General features: G+C 35.6%; 1 long non-coding RNA gene across 4 annotated transcripts in view; it reads right to left on the bottom strand.

Moving 5' to 3' along the window:
- The window catches only part of LOC122239676, a 279,979-nt gene that overhangs the window by 58,378 nt on the left and 200,854 nt on the right, over positions 1-20,747 (bottom strand). For all 4 annotated transcript variants that reach the window (XR_006219021.1, XR_006219020.1, XR_006219022.1 and 1 more), the window contains one exon: positions 5,221-5,317. This is a non-coding gene — a long non-coding RNA (uncharacterized LOC122239676). The remainder of the gene's footprint in view (positions 1-5,220; positions 5,318-20,747) is intronic.

The raw sequence follows: 20,747 nt of genomic DNA, 5'->3' as shown, positions 1-20,747 counted from the left end.
GTAAAGGTTGACTAGGAAAGTATAATTTTGAAAACAAAGTTTTAACAGCTTACAACCTGAGGGAAAACCCTTACATTCCTTAAAATAGATCACAGAACCATCCTTTATCTGTTTCTATTTTTGTTTTGTTTTGTTTTGTTTCTAAATAGCACCTCACTGAAGGTAGAGAGATGAAAACCTTTCTCTTGCTGCTTTCCTGATGAATCAGAATGACAACAGCCTTTCAGCTGGGTGTCTTAAAGACATGACCTCCTTAATTTATAAATTCTTAAGGATGACATTTACCATATTATCAGGATAAACATTTGAATTAAAAATTTCTATCAGGAAAAAAAATAATTCTAACATAAATTAACTCAAGTCCATCTCTTTAATAGTCACTCTTTATAATTCTCAATGGAACGTTTTCCTAAAATCAGCTTTACTAGAAAGTGTGATGAGAAAGTAAATTTTAGTTTTTGACTGCTTTAGGAGATGGAGTCAGTTCAACATTTCACTCAGGAATTTAATTACACCATTTGTAAGAAGTTTATGGTGGACTGGCCCAGAGCCAGGCTCCTGTGCCCTGACAATGCGCTGAGGTGATGATGAGATTCTCCCTTCCATATGGCACATCAAGGGGAAATGAGAATACTCTACTCATCTGATCTATTTTGCTGGAACAATCTTAAGTTTATTATTAGGCTTTACCTCTTCTTAAACTTTTCATTTCCTATTCTACTGAGTGTCAAATTAAAATCCTCATGCAGAGTCCATTTTTATAGAAGTACCAACGAGGGTCTATATAGTGAGGCTTTGACAGTTAAGCAGTCAACACAGATTCCTATAGGAATGCCAAATCTGCAGGGAGCTACAAAAAAAAGAGAACACAAAAACATGGAGAATAATGTAAGCCAGAGGGAGAGAGAGATGGAGAATAGCTTAATTTTTGCTCTCTCATAGAAAGCTCGCTCCTTTTCATAATTACCCAAAACTGAACTCATCCATCCATCCATCCATCCACCCATCCATTCATTCATTGAGTCAATAAATATGTTTTGAAAATTGCTACATGTCTGGGAACTGTGTTAGGTTTTACTGTAAAGTTCCTAAAGTGTTTCCCAAGACATTTCTCTGTGATATTATCTGGCACTAAAGGTTTAAAGGCTATATAACGGACTGAAGAAGATTAAACAAGTTTGTTTACTACAGAACTTGGCACACATATCACCTGAGCAAAGGAGTTGAAGAATATGAAATAAGTTTGTTTATTGTAGAATTTCTCCTGACCATTAATATAAATATACTTTCTAAATCTCCAAAGGAAGTATATTTATGCATGCCTTTCTAAGCTTATTGGATGGAATAATCATTTTACGTCTGTTTTTTTTTTCATTACAGACAATATTTTGGAACAAAGTTTTCAAGGGAATATAGCTTGGAATTATTGATCTAATAAAAGGCTCTGACTGAAGATCTGGGTTACTCCCAATTTTTGTGTTAGTAGAGATAAGATCAGGATTTGTACTTGGATAGATCTAGGGTCTATTGTTTTTATGGCTATGTTACATAACTAATTAAAATATACATATGCATATATAATATTTATTTGTATATGTGTATGTGTGTGTGTGTGTGTGTGTGTGTGTGTGTGTATGTAATATCTGGATAATGACATACCATAAGGAGTTATTTGGAGGATGACATGTAAAAACATAGTAAATTAAACTCAGCACCGTTTTATAGTAGTTTAATCAACTCTAGCTCCTAAGACAATGATAATGAAGATAATAATGAAGAAAAAGGAGAAATATTCTGACCACAAAACATGGTATCTCCTATGCCAGGAATGAATCCTGGGACCCTATTTGGCCTTCATGAAGCAGCATTTTTAGACCCAGAGATACCAGCCATAATTGTTCCCTTGTCTTCTTGGTTATATTGTATATTTAAATTCCAATGTCCTCTTTAACCGGTAATAGTCATTAGCAAAGGTCAATCCCCTAGAATCCTCTTTTCTTGGGTAGCACTTCTTGTTTCCCTTCTGTTATCTCTGTCTCTAGTACCTAGAAACTTTTTAAGAATAGACAGACATCCTGGAAAAGTCAGAAAGAAACTCTGCCTATTGCATATTATGCGTACATTCACTGCTCTATCCTTTCTCCAGGGGTAGATCATCTATAACCCCACTCCACCAAGTGTTCAAAGGAATCAAAGCCAGGAGTTTGGAGTGACAGTGACTGAATCACTTATGACTATAGTTTCAATATGGTAGAGCTAATAATACTAGTAATCTGTCTTGAAAACTTAATACCCTCCCACTCTGCATGCATGGAGAGAAAGTGCCATCAAATGGGTACAGGTTCATTTTAAGGAGAGACATGCGAATATGCAGATAAAACAGGAGGAGATGCCTTGTGCATTCACTGTCTGAATTTCATTGGTATTTAATATAAACATCTTTAGCTTTTGTATTCAATGGTTCTTCCATTCATGAAACAACTCATTCATGAAACAACTGTTCATTGGATGTTATTATATGCCAGACCCTAAAAGGAGGGAATAGATTTTTGAAATGATTTTGAATATTTTAAACTTAAATCAGACTTTTAATATAGAGTGTTTTGATTTCTTTAGGAGTCTGAATGACTTTCATGATGTCACCTGGCAAACTGAATTACTTCTGTAACACTAATGCATCACAGCAATTCAAGAGAAAGTTGGGTGTGATTGAAAAATCTCACATCAAGAAATACATGTTTTCAAAAATCTTTAGCAACAAACTGTTTTAAAGGCAATAGGTTACAAACTCTATAACTAGTCACCAAATTTAGAAAACAACACTTATCAAAATATATTCCTTATATCCCTGCCAGAGAGAGAGAGAGAGAGAGAGAGAGAGAGAGAGAGAGAGAGAGAAAGGCCAAACAAGTAATATGAAAAGTCTCTAATCAAGTTGAATTTAAGTTAAGAAAGCTTGATGGGGAAGAAACGTTCTTATAATTTAGGAAAAAATATTGAAGTTATAGGATCTCATTAATCACCTTCTGCCAAAATCTCAATAAAATCTCAAGCCATTTCCAAAATAGTCTCTTTGTGCCAAGACTTGAAAATGACTATAATGGTCAAACTTTAAACTTTCTGCTAAATTCCCTAGAAGTAGTCAAGGACCCAGAAGTTAAAAGGCTATACATAAGTGAACCTATTAAAAACAATAAACTAGGATCTATTTAATTATATGGTGTATTGATAACTGACATTGAAAAACAAAACTGAGCTGGATAATATCTGAGTGTTAGATTAAGAAAGGGGAGCTAGGCTAATGAAAAATTAGCTCATTAGTAATGAATAATAACAAAATTTGAAAACATTTACACATGACCCAAGAAAAACAAATGTGGAACTTTGGCTTTCTATACTGGTAAGAGTCTGGCAAAACTTTATTTAGACTGGGCCAAAACTTGATCTCTTTCCAGGCTTTGAAGCTGAATCAACATAGACAGAATGAAGTGTAGATTTTTTTGGACAATTATCTGTAATTTGGAGCATTACACATTCTTTTCCAAAGTCCACTGTATAATCTGGGTTTAATTTTTTTAACTCCCTCTGTATCATTAGCAGATACTAATTATGGTGTTAAAGGTACTAGAGGGACCATGGGAGTACTCAAAAGTCAATCACATTGGTTTGAATACAAAACATTCCAAAGAAACTTTGTTGGGAGATGAAGAAGCTGCCACTTAGGTGTACTGATTTTATTTCCCAACAAGTAATATCTATTTTAAGGTTAAATGGTGAAATTGTTTTTTAACAAAAATTGGGACATAGGGTTGGACAATTTCTTTCATGTGGAATAATTATAAAAAGAGGTTTGTAATCTTATAAAATTAAACCATTGTTAATTACACGATTAGCAAATCACCTTTATTAAAAGCTTTTATTCTCCCAACCAAAATATAAGCTTATCAAGTGCAGGGACAACACGACATTCAACTTGGTCTAGGGCCTAACAGGTAGCTCTCACTGCACTTAATCTTTAGAATTGCTGAATACAATCTTGCAGGAAATTAGAAATTTCCTGGAATTCCCTTAGTGTTTAGTCATTTCACATTTAGGCCATCAACTCTGACTTTAAAAAATATATTTTCTTTGTTGCTAAAGTGTTTCTTCAGGAGTTTTCCTCCTGAGTTGTGTGAAGAACTGCCGCCATTACCCATTTCACACAGTTCATGTCTAAATGCAGCAGCAAGATAATGAACTAAGTGAGGCACAGGTAACTTGCACCATATACAATGTTGCAGTGGTTGGCGCCTGGCATTGCTTGTTTAACAGAGCTACAACAATCCATATTGTCTTAAAACAGAGATGTCAGGGCCCCTGGGGGGCTCAGTAGGTTTAGCATACGTCTTTTGCTTTCAGTTCAGGTCATGGTCTTGTGGTTCCTGAGAATGAGTCTTGCATGGGGCTCTGTGCTCACAGGGCAAAGCCTGCTTGGAATTCTCTCCTTCTCTCTCTACCCCTCCCCTACTCATGCTGCCCTCTATCTCTCTCTTTCTTTCTCTCTCTTTCTCTCAAAATAAATAAATAAAGTTAAAACAAAACAAAACAAAACAAGAGATCTCCTGGAACTTAGGTCTACTGATCTATAAGGATTCCAGGACCACCCACCATCCCCGGAGTTCCCTCTGCTCCTCTTCTGACTGCACAGACCAGTGACTCTGAACTTAAGAACTGTGTGAAACTCTTTAGCAGGAAAACTATCCTCAAGGATAGTAGCTTCAGTAATGACTTTAATTACCTGTATTTTGATATTCCTTACTTTGATGTAAAACTATGACTTTTTTTTTTGATAAAACCAGCTTTTTCATTCTGTATTCTGTTCCTCTTTTGGTTTTTAGTGCCTAAAAAATAATTCAAACTGAATGACTCTTTTCTAGGCAAAAGGCAGTCTACCACCCAATTTTCTGGGTTTTGGGGGGTTTAAAGAAACTTGACCTTCCCGTTCTTCTACAACAATATCCACAGGTAAACAGAGATCTCTACCACTGGCATGTGCTTAGATGTGAACTTTGGAACTTTTTACATTATTGCAACGAGCCAGTACAGAACCGAGTCTGTGTCTAATCCCAACCTTCCCCTGCCTCTCAGGTTCTCACCTTCTCCCCCTCTATCTCCTATCTTCTCACTCATGATTCATGGTCCTACAGAATTTTTATACCCTTGTTGCCATGAGGCACTTACTTCTGGGTGAAAAGGATGCGTGTGACGAGGCTTCAACTTATTTCTGAAGGCATTCTTCTCCCAGTGGCTTTCATACAGCTTTCTGCATACAGGCAGTCTGTAACAAATTCCCACAGAACATACTTCTAAGTATATTATTTCCTATTAAGAAAAAAAAGCTCTAAATGGAATCAACAAATGTTCTCTGTGTTAAAATATCTGTGCTTTAAACAACTACAAAAAAATTAGTACAAACATCTATGCTTCTCATATGCTAAGCTGTATAAATATGAATACAGTAAACGAAGAACAGAGAAAACAGTAAAAGACAAACTGTACTAATACTTCTGTAGGAATTAAATCGGCACATAAATAAAATCAGGGCATTCAAAGGTTTTTGGTGATGGAATTGAATGCCTGCCCTAGGTTTTTCATTAAGGTTAATCATCACTATCATGATATTTACTGATCTGCTACCTCACTTAGTTAGCATACATTTTTGTATGAATTTGGAAAATGTAGAGGAGTTAAGTTACTGAAATGACCAACTTCTAATGAGAAAATGCATATAGGCTCATATGTCTCAGTTCATGGGCATATTTTGACTGTTAACAATGAATTGAGATAATACATTGGCTTACAGGATTAATGTTGACCTTTTACCAAAGGATTCCTGTCACAACAAATCCTGTCACTCATTCACAGCAGTGTTGTAGTTAGAAGAGCCAACAGGGGCTACCCATGGAAAATGAACAAGCTTTATGCATCAGTACTTGTGAAATCCATGAAGCATAGCTAAAATCAGCTTAAGTATCGAGTTCATAGCAGATCATGACAGGCTAAATAATCCTTCCCCTCTGTACCCCCCTGCAAAACGAACACATCCTAAGCCCCAGGACCCGTGAATATGTTGCCTTATGTGGCAAAGGGGCTTGGCAATAATTTAAGGATCTTGAGATAGGGAGATTATCCTGATGGAACCAATGTGTAGTCTCAATGCAACTGCAAGGTCTCTTGTAAGAGAGAGGCAGGGAGACAGAGTAGTTGTAGGAGATCCAATGCAAGGAAAGGAAAAGAATCAAAACGTAGGAGTCATGTGGGGGAGGGGGCAAAGCTAAGAAATGTGGGCAGCTAGAAAGGCTAAGGAGTGGATTCTCCCAGGACTCTCCAGACAGAACTAGAACTGCCAATACCCAATACTAGAACTTAAGATTGATTTTAGACTTCTGGCCTCCAGAGCTATAAAAGAATATTTTTTGTTGTTTCATACCACTATATTTGTTGTAAGTTGTTATAGAAGCAAGATTATTAACAATAAACTAATATGTAGATGTAAATCTTTTTTTGTGGGGTGGGAAAGAGAACCCAAAAGAACCCCACTGATATTCTCTTCTTCGGAAAAATTTTAAAAATAAAGGATGATATATATTACGTATTTCCACAAAATCTGACATTTACACTGCACTGGAAAAAAAATGTAATGCTATTTGACATTCTTCCAACATCTTCTCCCCATTTCTATTTAATTCTAAAGAATCAATTTAATCTATTTATAGGCCAGAAATCCTAAAAATTTTGTTGTAGTTATATCTTCTGTTTAAGATAAAAAGTCATCATAAAATTAGTGCCATTTAATATATAGGATACAAATGTGAAAATTCATAAGATAATTTTGAGCTCAGATTATCAAGTTCAGAAAGAAAGACTTTGGAAACAGAATTGATTGCCACCTGGAAGTCAGAAAATGTGGATTCTAACTTCAATTGACAAGTCTTGTTATTTCCCAGCATCTTAATTTTTTTAAATAAAATGAGAGTAGATGTCAACCAAAATGTCTCTCATCTCTAAAGTATATTATGACATAAAGGGAAAGTGAACATTTTTGTTTTCTTTTTTAATTCCAGGAGCAGTCATAAAATGGGGTTTAAAAGACAAAGTAAGGAGGCTCTCTGAGAATCCCAAAATAATCTGTACCACAGAACTGATCTCCCAGGATAAGCCTTCACTAGGGTTCCTTGTATAGTTGCTATGTTCCAACAGTCACACAATATCTGCTGTGGAAAAGAGACTGCCTTCATAAGGCTATGGGAGGTAGAGTGGTGGACAGTGGAAGAAGGTATAGGAGGATGTCTATTATTATTAAATTAAGCATTTAATAGAGCAAGTATAGTTCAAGCCCAGCTCACCGGTGTAACATATAAAATATTTTTCGAAGAGCAAAATCAATTATTATGTGAAATATGACTTAGGTAGGCTTATCATATTCTTCCTGTTAGGTTAGTCTTTTTAGGCTGAAGTTCTAGGATTTCCCTTTTTAGATAAAGTACCTTATTGTACCTTGTAGCTATCTTGTAGCAACTTTTTCCAAACTTCCAACATTTCTGGTATGTTTTTAAAAAGTAAAAAAGAACAAAAACATTGAAAGCTTGAAAATACATGATATTTTGACTCAAAATGTGAAAAAAAAACCCACGATCAATTTGAAACCCATGGATTATGTCTTTTTGAGACAACTGGAATGTTTTAACTAAATTTTATATTGTCTTTGTGAGTAGATAGAAGGACAAGGCAGTCTAGTGATCAAAGCTCTCCTCCCTCTTACTCCAGGGACATCTTGAGTTTTCCTATTCTATTGCATAATGAAATAGAAGGCTACAAGGAGCTTTATATTAGTGGGCTATGTATCTCATTTTATAATACAGTAAGCAGTTAAAAATAGGTTTTGAGTCAGCCTAGGTTTGTGTCTCAGTATGCCTTTTTCTTACCTTTCAACAGGGACACATTTACTGACTGTCTGTAGGGATTGATAAAGCCAACTTTCCAGATAGGCTGTTGTGGGACTTAAATATGGTAATTTAAATGAGGCACTCCCCATCACAATCAGTCTCCTCGAATCCTCCAATGATAGCTATTGTCATTTTATCCACATTATCATACGCAAACCTTTACTAACTCAAGTTCATTGTTTTTAGTAAAGGAAATAGAACAGGCAAAGATATAACTCTAAAAAAAATCATTTGGTATCTGGCTTTCTCTGCCTGACTTATTTCATAAGAGACTCTTAAAAACTGAGAATAAACTGAGGGTTGATGGGGGGTGGGAAGGAAGGGAAAGTGAATAATGGGCATTGAGGAGGGCACCTGTTGGGATGAGCACTGGGTGTTGTATGGAAACCAATTTGACAATAAATTTCATATCAAAATAATAAAATAATAAATAAATAATAAATAAATAATAAAATAATAAAAATAATAATTTAAAATAATAAATAATATAAAATAATAAAATAATAAAAAATTAAAAAAATAAAAAAATCATTTGGATTTAGGGCCAAATACAAAAACCTGATGTTAAAAGATTAATAATAGAAATAATCATTTTATTTTGGATTTTACAATGTGAAATTTATAAATAGGTTTTTCTAATTCAAACATGCAAACATTTACCTTTTGGGAATAAAAACTGAGACAATGTTAGTAAATTTCAGATACATTACTGACAAAAAGCTTGCATCTTCAGATTATTAATGTCAAAATAAGAAATTGAGTTCATTTATCATCAAGATGTTTAGTGGCATAACTGCCTTTTTCTGTTGTCTATTACACTAAAGCTAAATCATTCAGTCCCCTGCTAGTCTCCACCTGTGGATGAACGTCCACTTGTTCAATTCTGTAACAAATCAACTAAAGACATATGTGGACAGTTGGGCATCAAGTCGATTTCTCTGACTCTCTGCTCTGATTTTAAGAACTGGCCTCTTTAATTATTTCTTATTGATCTCTTCAAATAATTTCTACTTATAAGAAATTTCCTCTGCAGAGTAAGGCTTTAATAATGAAGCAGTCCTTGACTTGGTTTCCTGCTCAGACCTGTCTTGTTTTGCTAATCCTCTTGGGCGCTGGAATAATGTTCTGGAATCTTAATATTAATCCCAGCCAATCTTTTGGTGTATCCCCATGGACATCCGTGATGATTTCCCTTCATCAAATTTTGAAAATTTCCAGAAGTTCTCCCTCATCATGCTCATTTTACCTTCTCATCTGAATTCTTCCCTCTTGCCTACTGAAAATCATATTCCTGATAACACGACATTCTCTCAAGACTTTTCTCAGTCTGAAACTCCTGCTCTCTGAGGTCTGTTCATTCTCAACACCAGCTAAGACCTAGTCCTATTTTGATGTTTTACTAGATATAGTTGAAACAAACACTACACTGCATCTCAGCATTGAATAAGCAGCTGGTTTGTTCAAAGTAGTGCAAGGGAAAGAAATCCCAGAGTGTCTGACTGACCAATGGCTGTGCTAGGTCTGTCGGTGACTCTGACAGTGTGGTAACCCTGTATACTCCAGGGGGTGCACTAGGGAAAGACACTGGGAGTCGATGACCCGGAAAATGATTTAGAAAGGCAAACTGCCTCCGTGAGCATGGCAGATGCAGCCAGGAGAGAGGGTGGTACACCACCTGCCTTGTCTTTAGTACAGTACTGCCCTGGATTTACGTAAAGTCATTGGTATGCACCTGTTACATGCGTTTAGTCAGTGATCTGAGTGTCACTGCTCTGAGTGACAAATTCCTCATCTATAGAAACGAGGACAGAAATCTCACTGGGAGTGAGGTTTAAAAATGAAAAACTTTACGTAAAGGACCTGCTGTAATGTAAGTACACAAAATATCAGTGATAATGATAACACAAATGCCACTACTACAGGCATAATCCTTGTACTGTATCAGCCTAAAATCCCTTTCTCACCAGACACTCTTCTTCCTTCCACATTTCCCCCCTCAGGACACAGACTGCCAATATGTGAATTTTTAATTCTCTAATGCTGTCGCCTTTGAACTTCAGTTCAATCAAATGCCTTCCACTCGCAAATGTTGAGGGGCACTATTTTCCCCAGGACCCTTATCTTCTGATAACGTCCTTCCCATTTCTCAACTTCCAGCAATTCATCCAAGCAGAGCAAGTGACAAGTTGGTACAAAAGCTTCAAGCTTCAAATCATTCCCTGGAAAAATGAAGGTTGGTGCTTAAAACAAAGAAAACAGGGGTAAATATGGGGTATTTACCCTATATGGGGTAAATGCCAAAACGTGAATATGTGCTGGATATAAAAATTTTAAAACAAACAGTGTTGCTAAAGTTGTAATAATGGCCCTTAGAAGAAATATGTATAAACATGCATTATTTAGTTTGACATTTAGTCCTTTGCAAATTGATTTGATGTTTCAGAGCCTAAAAATATTGTGTAATTTATTTAATATTTATATAGCAATTTACATTTGTTAAAATCTTCTAGGACATTTATTACCTTGTGATTCATACTTGCCCAGTATACAACTTCCTTCTTACATATTAAGGGAGAACTTTGAAATTGATCACTTTTTCAGCCTCAGTATGTTGTCATGTAATAAATTACAGTCATATTAAATACTCAATAGTTCTGTAACTTGTTAAACTCCAATATAAGCTAGCTGCAGCCTGGAGGAAACAGACCAGCATTCATAGGAATGACACCCATCTTTATGCTTTATTTGGCCAATGCCCCTTCCAATGATAACATTGGAAGGATTCTATAACTAAGACATGCAATCTGGATGCCTAAGGGTTTCAGAAAAGTTAATAGCTTAAGTATTAAATAAGTTCAACTTTCAGGTAAATCTGCCATGTTCCAAGTAGAACAAAGGATTCTGAATTCCCAAACATCCATCTAAGCTTTAAGCATATGTCTTGGTTTTAATAGTTTCATTTAAGGCTATTCAACTATCATATTTAATACCTGGTCCAGAGCAGTACAGTCAATAATTAGAGGGAAACTGTGTATAAAGGTAAACTTTCTATACCTATTTTATCTATCTACAGCACACTCTAGATACCGGATGAATCTAGGCTTTGAAGAAAGAAGGCAGATATGAACTATCCAAGAACACCACAGATCTGACATTCACCTGCGTGTGTCACCAGAACTAAGCTGTGAATCACAACCCTCCATACCGCTTCAGCCTCGGATAAGAAATTACAAAGCAAGGCGAGACACAGGGTTGGATAAATGTAGTATAGTGTATTCTTTGGTTGCTTACCTTAACTCAAAGTTTTATGTTAAAGAACACCTTTAGTAACTGCCAATATTTAAAAATCTGTTAATTAATGGAAGCAGAGGTTTATGGGTTCTCACAGGAATAACTTGTATTTATGAGAATTTGTGTTTTATATGGATGCTAATTTCATTAAAAATAAAATACTGTGGCACCTGGGTGGCTCAGTCAGTTAAGCCTCCAACTTTGACTCAGGTCATGATCTCGCGGTTCAGGAGTTTGAGCCTGGCGTCAGTCTCTGTGCTGACAGCTCAGAGCCTGTAGAATGCTTTGGATTCTGTGTCTCTCTCTCTGTTCCTCCCATGCTCATGCTCTCTCTCTCTTTCTCAGAAATAAACATTAAAAACATTTTTTAAATAAAAAATTTAAAAAAATACTAAACAGTTTTTTTTTTACGTTTATTTGTTTATTTTGAGAGAGAGAGAGAGAGTGTGTGGGAGGGGCAGAGGGAGAGAAAGAGAGAGAATCCCAAGCAGACTCCACACTGTCAGCACAGAGTTTGATGCAGGGCTTGAACTCACAAACCGTAAGATCGTGACCTGAGCCAAAATCAAGAGTTGGATGCTTAACTGACTGAGCCATCCACGTGCCGCCTACACAGTTTCATACATGCTTCATCATCGAGTAATTTACAAAATGTTCTCTCTTCCTCAGAAAGTACAGGAGAAAACAAAGCAGTTTTGGTACGACTCGACAAAACTTGCCTTGTAATACTGACTCTACCCCTTGCTAGTTGCAATGATGCTGAGCTTTACTTTTGTCTTCTATAAAATGGGGTTAATATTACACACCTCACAGAGTTACTGTGAGAATTCATTTAAGTAAGTGAAGCAACTGATATGCAAAGTGATTATGTCACTCGCCTCAGGTCTCCCAAGTAGGAAAGATCCTGCACATTTTTAAACTTCTGCCTCTGACAGTAAGATAAGTGCCTTTTGAACTACATCTTACTGGTGCTTGAAATAGTACACACTAAGGTGCTATGTACTCAACCTTATTTCTGTACAGAATCTTGTGCACTGCTTCTATTAGTTTCATACATTTACAAGTCATGAATTTAAATTTTCTGTGATGGTGCGTAAATGTTCTATTTGGAATACTAAGCCAGAGAGGGAAGGATCTCTTTCAGGCTACGAGAATGTTACATGAGCCAGTTTTTTGTTTTTTTTTGGGGGGGGGGGGGCAGCTCTTTCTATCATTTAGTTGTTTTAAAATAGGCCCAGAAATTATCTGATACTTTTCCCTTCTAAAGGTGGATTCTGATTCCCTCCGCCTTGAACCAAAACTATGCTTAATAACTTGTTTCTAATGAATGGAAAATGGTGGAGTTAATTGTATGAGGCTTCTGAGATTATACCATAAAAGACACTGACTTTTCCTGTTCTCTCTCTTAGCTCGTTAGCTCTGGGGGAACTCAGCTGCCATGCCTTGAGGGGTTCTCAAGCAGCCTTAAGGAGAGGTCCACCTGGCAAAGAACTCAGCTCCCTACCAACAGACATGTGAGAGGGCCATTTTGGAACTGAATAATCCAGTCTCAGTCAAGCTTTGAGATGCTCAGCAGGCCAGCCTGACAACTTGATGGCAACATTACAACAGAACCTGAACCAGAATCACCCAACAAATCTACCCTGGAATTTCTGGCCCAGAAAATGTAAGACAATAATATTTATTATTTTAAGCAACTGTTAGGTTTTGTAGCAATACATAACTCTAAAAGACGCACACAGAAAGAGGAGGTCACCTAAGTCCTCAGCCTCTTTAAAAAGAAATCATCTTAGAATCCTTTTCAGAAACATATCACAAAGCAAAAGAATTTACATGAATGCAGTAGGGGTTTTCAAATAGAATTAAAGGATATAATTTATCCAAGAAAAGACCTGGGGGAAAAGTACCACGTGATACTCCTTTGAGTATCAGATGGTAGTTTTGAGGAGAATCTGGACAATGATAAATTTTAATTTAGTCATCTCATATCCCAAGGGAATTATGTCCCCCCAGACAACAGTAGAACCAAAGTAAGACTCCTAATCCTAACTTGAAAATTGATACAGATCATAAAATCACAAGAAGGAAACTTCCATTAGAACTGAGTCAAAAATAGTGCGATGCTTAAGTCAACGCCAAGGGCTTGGGAGCAAAATTCAGCTTCGTAGTTGTACCGATGGTCCCTACATGCAAACACAGTCAAAATCTTTCCACAGAGGGAAAACTGCCATGCACTGCGAGAGGCATCCTTCCTCCATTCTCTTTAGACAACCTCAAGTTACCCACAGCAGCTGTGTTCCTTTCCTAAACTGGAATCTAGTCTTTTAGATTAAGACTTCTAGCCTCATTAATGGAAGAAGTAGAATAGTTCCCTCTATAATTTGCTTAACCATTTTTACATTTTTCCTTAGTCTATGATATATTTTCAAGATGAAAAAACTATGCAATAAAATAGCTGTTTAATGATAGTTATTAGTATTATTAGAAATACAAAGAATTTTTATGATAATGATAGAACTTTAACACCTTTTGTTCTCAGCACATTTGTGCCTTTCTTATGCCTATTCACTTGTCACTGGAAACACGCCCACTTAGTCCTATCACATATTCTGGGCACGCTGTAGGCACTGATAGGACTTATTGAAGGAAAAAATATATATATACCTCCTCCCAGATGAAATGCTAATTGGTATACTGTACTTCTTTGGTGAAAGGCATTGTCCTCTTTGATCTACAGTATAATGGGATTTATTTGGAACATCAAAGCATTCCATAAAAACTGAATAAGTGATTTGAACATCAACAGAAGCATCATATTTTTGTGCCTTCTGAGGGAAGGGGGGCGGTCTGGGGAAATGAAGCAGCATGACATTTTTTGAATAAGGAGATGATCTTTCTAAATAAAAGGTCAGTACTTTGAGGATAACATATCTATAAGTGGGTAATTCCAATTATTGATTTCTGATGGATTATAAAGATAATAACTCTTGACCCTTATCAAGAGTTTTGTTTGTTTGTTTGTTTGTTTGAATCTAAGATCCCATTAGCTTGCTCATTGCTTTTTCTAACACTGATATTAATGGAATAATATAACCGCAGTAATTCCTATTATTTCTTTTCTTCTAAAAGTAAAAAAGAGACACCCAGAATGTCTCTAGCGGTTCCTGTTTTAATTATGGTATCAGTTACAGCAGTACAGGAGAAGTAGGACTGATTTCTTCAGTGTGGACAAGCAACTAGAGTTAAAGGTCCAAGATCAGAGTATGGGCTTAAGAGGGAAATATCAAGACTGCTTTCCATATTGTAGATAGATCTACTGATAGCCACAGAAGAGGCTCCTTCATATACCAAATAATCAATTTAGTTCAACAGAAGATTAAACTCAATTTTGTACAAAGCACACTAACCTAATGAAGAATATATGTATTTTCTGGATCTTGCTTCTTGGATTTCTTCCTTGGGACCTGGCATAATGGGCAGTAGTTATAGGGGACTAAGGCCACTAGATAAGAAAACTCAACATAACTAAACAAGCTCATTTTAATGGATTTCCCTTGCAGTCACAGCTCCATCCTCTGTAACTATTTATCTCCAAATGATGCAATGAACTGCAGATAGGAATTACAGCTGAACAAGTTCACATGACATATATACATATATTTCTTTATGTTATATGTACATGTGCATGTACACACACCCAAACAGTGTTAAGTATATTTTTTCCAGAGGGAGCCTAACAGAAGTTCCAAATTCTTACCTTTCTAAATGAGTAATATTTTTTTCAAATATTTTTTTGAATTGTGGACAGAGTACAGAAGAGGTACTGAGTGGCACTGCTCCATCACCTTGGGCCAGCTGAATTATAATCAATAGGTTTTCATCAGGTGTTCACAGTACCAGAAGAGGACTTAGGCAGGTTTCAATGTTGTTTTACACCATACAGTAGAACAATTTTCTTTATCTTTGCCTGGAGGCAGTAGAGGTTTCTTAAAAACACAAATGCCTTGTGTTTTTATTATTATTTTTAAAATAAGTGGGGAATATGAAGAATATTAACAGACACTCTCTACAAAATGTTGAAGTTTTTGGTTTCCTTTGGATTGTTTTTCTTTGCCCTTTCTTTCTTTTTTTTTTTTTAATTAAAAAGGAAAATTTCTTACTGATTGGTGAAATATCTTTGAGTTCTTGGGAGTAACTGGGCTGACTTCTATTACTTTAGCATTGTCTCTTTCTTTCACGCATCAATTCTAGTTTATCATGGAGTCCGTCTGAATTTATCTGCAAAGTATAACCCTGATCCATCCACTTCTTATCTCTCCATATCCTAGTTCAAGTCACCATTTTCTCTAACATGAATTCTGTGATGACTCCAAGCTTGGGCCCCTGTTCTGTTTTGTTTTGTTTTTTTCTTACCTGCAAATACCCACTATTCACACAATAGCCAGAGTGAGCTTTACAGAATGCAAATTAAGATCATGTCCCTTCCCTGCTTCAGTCCTGTTAATGACTTTTACATGACTGACAATGCCCTCCATGTTCTATGTTAAGATATAGAACAAAAAGTGAATTTTACCCAATGTCACTCCCACCGGCCTTTCTATTCCTTGATCGAGGGAAATCTGTTTCTGTTGAAAGACCTGGTTCTTGCTCTTCTCTCTCTCTGGGACCTTCTGTCTCCTTCCCATTATTCACATTTCACTCAGGAAGGCCTTCCATAGCTTCCCCAACTAAATTTCCTAGTCTTGCCCTCTTTGAAACACACTTTATTCCACTGGTCTAACTGCCTTCACAGGCTTTTTTGGTTATCTAGAATGATGATAAGCACATTCTATAGTTTATGGTGTGTCTCCAACACTAGAGTGGAAACATCATCAGAGCAAGAAACTCATCTAAGGAGCTGGTTATATCCCCAGCTCCTTGCACAGTGGCCAGAACACTGAGTGGGCTCAATTAATGACAGATGTTGGCTGATATTTCCAGTAGTTTTTAATTTTGGCATATAACTTTCTGGGAAAAAATAAATGACAAGCCCAAAAGGTGATATTTATACTAATAAACCTCAGAGGAAAAGTGTAATAGAAGAAAAAAAAATTTTTTTTTGTATATTTACTATGCCAGTGCCTAAACAAGTAAAAAAAGAATGCTATGTTTATACATCTAAAAATGAGGGAATTATTTTTTTCATTGCTACAGATTATTGTATCATATATATAATCATATGCAATACTATGTAATAAAATAACATGTGGCAACAAACATTATTATGAAACTACATGAAGGCTATTATATTAAATTCTTAGCACATAAAATCATATTTTCAGTAACATTATGACTGCATAAAATATCTTTGCACATTGAAAGGATATAAGAGAAATGTGAATTAATACAAATAACCTTATTGGATGATAACACTATAGACGATTTCATTTTCTATTTCTAAAATCCTTTTTACTACAGTTACTATACCATCTTCCTAAGATGTCTACTAAATAAGAAAAAATATACTGACAAGGAGGGGAAACCTCGATGGGCTGCTAGTTTCGAAGATCAACTTATAGTAAGCCAGCTTTCCACAGAATATGGCTCTTGGCTTGGTCCCATGTGCTTGCTTTGCTACCGGTTTTGAACCTGCCAATTGCTTGGCTTCTCCTTAACCTTGCTCACCGAAAGAGAAACCACATCCTAGAAGGCATATATTTTTGTTGCATTCTTCACTTAGGAAACTTGGTCGATTTGCAGGGACAACTTTGGAGTTTCCTTTTGAAGGACTTCATCTTGTTTAAAGACTTCAAATAGGTTCCTACAAATTATTTCAGTTTAACATCAGAATTTCTGTATTTCTTTAATTTCGGAAAGATTGACTGAATTCAAGTCCAGTCTTTAGGGTTAACAAATTCACTTACTCCGTGTGTTCTGGAACTTTTGTTTTCTCTATGTATTTTTACTCTGAGAAAAAGTTCAATATAATGCTAGCATAGTTTACAAGGGTTCAGTCCATCGCTCAGAACTCAGGGGATCTTTGAAGAAGTAAATTAGTCCCAGCTGCAAACCCATCATAAATACTGTTCTTATCCATGTACTCAGATTTATAATTGAATATTTTAAAAATAAAGAATGTTTTATTAACCCAATACCTTTGATATTTTCTAATTGCCAATATGAAGGAGAGAAACCTCAGGTTTTGTCAAATCTTCAAAAGTAGTAATAAGATTAGGTAGTAAGATTACTTATTACAATCTTATTACTATCATGGATGGCAAAATCACAAAACAACACTATATTTGCTGGTGGAAGTGAAGAGATGAATAAATTCAATTTATTAAAAATAAACACAAAAAGTGAGAGCTAGCATTCATTTAGTACTGTTATGTATGTGACATAGTACCGGGACCTTTTACAGGAAGAAGATACCTCACTTAACTCATACCCCATCCTATGGGGTGGTATTATTATGCATGTTTTATAGACTTGGAACTTAAAGTAACAAAAGATCAAACCATTCTGAAACTCTCAAAACTAGCCTCTGGATGCAGTTATGAATCCAGAATTTCCCTTTCCCATCTTATTTTTTTGTGCCATAGCGCCCTCCTAAGAGCATGCACTTTGTCCTAAGTGAACAGCCAGAATATTAAGATGGAGATAATGGTTAGATAAGAGCACACATGAAAATGATTTATGACTCCAAAGACTCATAAATAAAAAGTGAGTCAATAATGAGAACTGTATCATCAAAAATTAAAGTTATCTCAGATAACTATCACCTAGCACTGAAGTCCAACCAGGGCCACGGCCAGCACCTTAGCAATGTGAGCAATTTGTGAGAATTCAAATAAAAAAGTGCCGTTTCAGGAAAGCAGGTTTGCAAAAAGTGCCCCTTGCAGCAGACCAATTAGAAAAAGATACCCTTATTCTGCGCTGAGATTCAAGACCATGGCTTGGGTACATGGCCACTTACTCCATTTCCATCCTCCAAATGTAATGCTAAATTGTTTTCACAATATTTGTACCAACTGAATTCGAAATTTGGTGTGAACAGGCATCTAATTTAAATTTCTCTGTAGGTTGAATTTTTTTTGCTAGTAACATTCATTAACTAGTTTGCCCTTTCCTCAAAGTTCCAAAATATGGAGATCCGGTGATAGTAATTTATGATTCAAACTGACAATTTTGAGAGTACTAAAATTACTAAAGTAAGTGAGACATCAAGACAACTGGTGTAAACTGAGCCATCCCAACAAAACTGGGATAAACGGTAACCCAATTTCTGGGTCATATACTATGTATACCACTACTTTAGTATATTTGCCTAGGCTTGCAGCAATTCCACACTGTCTGAATTAGTAAAGGTGTTGGATAAATCTTGATATGTTATTGGACACATTTTTGCTCCTGATTCTTCCTCTTGAAGAGTGTTTAATTCAAGTGTTAATGTCAATTAATGTCAATTATCTGGTTTCAAGTAATTTGTTTTTCATACTGTAAGTTTATTTATTTTTTTAATATTTGCTCATTTTTATACTGTATTATTTTGCTAGGGCTGCCATTAAAAAATACCACAAACTGGATAGATTAAAACCAGAAAATTGATTTTCTCATGGTCTGAAGGATGGAAGTCTAAGATCAAGGTGTTGGCAGATATGGTTGCTTCTGAAGCCTCTTTTCTTGGTTGGCAAATAGTTGCTTTCTTTCTTGCTGTGTCCTCATGAGGTATTCTCTGTGTGTGTGCACCTGCGGTCCCTCTGTGTGTCCAAATTTCTTCTTCTAATAAGGACACGTTGAGATTAAATCATGGTAAGAACCCCACTTTAACTTAATTACCTCTTTACAAGCTGTATCTCCAAGTAGAGTCACATTCTGAGGTACTGAGGGTTAGGCTTTCAAAACATAAATTTTTGAAGGGCACAATTTAGCTCATAACAAATTGGTATTCAGTGTACATTTAGTATTATTTTTGAAATCTTCTTTAAGTATATTGAATTCATTTAGTATTCTGTATTTGGCTATTCAAATACCTGCAGTTTATGCAGGTCTCATTCTCATGCTTGTTTCTGCTTACTCTGGCTTCATGTGGCTTGTTTCTTTGCATGTTTTCTGATTTTTCTTTGTGAGTCCTATTTCTTAGAAATTTACAGGGAGTTTTAAATATCTTTGTTTACACCACAGGCTACAAAGAGATCTGTGACTTTTCTGCTAAGTATCTTCTGGAACTAACACACAGGATCACCTTAAAGAAGACATTTTGCTTGCATATTTTAGCCTTAAAAGTGTTATGAATGTAGGTTCCAAAGCCCCATGATAACAGGCTCGTTGGTAGTGATTCTCAGTTGATACAATTTTCAGAGCATGTTTTTTCCTACAGTACCCACTGCAATAACAAGTTTCTGGAGTTCTCTGTCTCTTATTTTCATTGTTAACTCATTAAAAACAAAACTATTCTGCCAGACATTGGTGGATAGCATGAGAAAGCCTGGTCTTGTGTTCTACGGACAGTTCATCTGTCTTTGTTCTTTACGACCTCTAATATTTCTTTGTTTGCTTCTCATGAGGTCAAACGTGATTTGGTGAAGTTTTTCTTTGCTGTTGTTTTCTTTTGCTGTAATTTAATCTATATCTTTGATTTTCTATATCAGAAGTGTTTTTTCTGGATAGCGAGTATACTATATTATGAAACAAGAAGTCATAGTTTACTTTTCATTATTTCATCCTTCCCTAATTATTTCATAAACAGTTGCATGGGTGCTGTAACTATACGTCCTATCTTTCACTCCCATCCCTCTCATCCTGATGGATAACAGAATATTCAAGCTTTATAAATGAAAGCATTAAAGACTTATGAAATCACAGCCCGTTTCCCTTATTTTTCTTCATGGAATAAAGCCATTTTTCATCTAAGCAATTTTTTCATGCTATTTTGAACAATAACATCTCTTTATTGAGCATCCACTGAAGGTGAGACATCCTACTCACTGTTACCTGTATATTATTTCACTTATTCCTTAAGGAACTGCAGGGTCAATGTTACTATATCTATTTACAGATATGGAGTTGAGGCTTACTGAGATTTTGTAACTTGCCAGGGATCACAGTTAGTAGATATCTCAGATCCTCTTTTAAAATCTGTCATCTTTAATAACTGCCTAAATAATAACAAATACTTAAAAATTTGTGTTTATATTTATAAAACTCTGCTGAATTTTGTTTTCTATCACTGAAGAAGCAGTGGTGGTGGTGACGTATGCTTATAATTATATAAATAAATAATACTTATACTTATGAAGCACTATTTCTTGCAAAATCTCCTACTATATTAAAGTTTATGAATCCAATTTATTGGTAACACAATAACTACAAGTGAAAGATAATTTAAACATATTTCAATTCAGCTGGTTAAAGTCATTTACATATGAAATTCACTTATCTCCTACCTCGACCCTTTTTATTGTTAAATGGAGCAGTTCTTATTTTAATAAA

Source organism: Panthera tigris, chromosome B3 (assembly GCF_018350195.1).
Source record: "Panthera tigris isolate Pti1 chromosome B3, P.tigris_Pti1_mat1.1, whole genome shotgun sequence".
Lineage (NCBI taxonomy): Eukaryota > Metazoa > Chordata > Mammalia > Carnivora > Felidae > Panthera > Panthera tigris.
The sequence above is the reverse complement of the archived record's forward strand: the minus strand, read 5'-3'. Positions and strand labels throughout refer to the sequence as shown.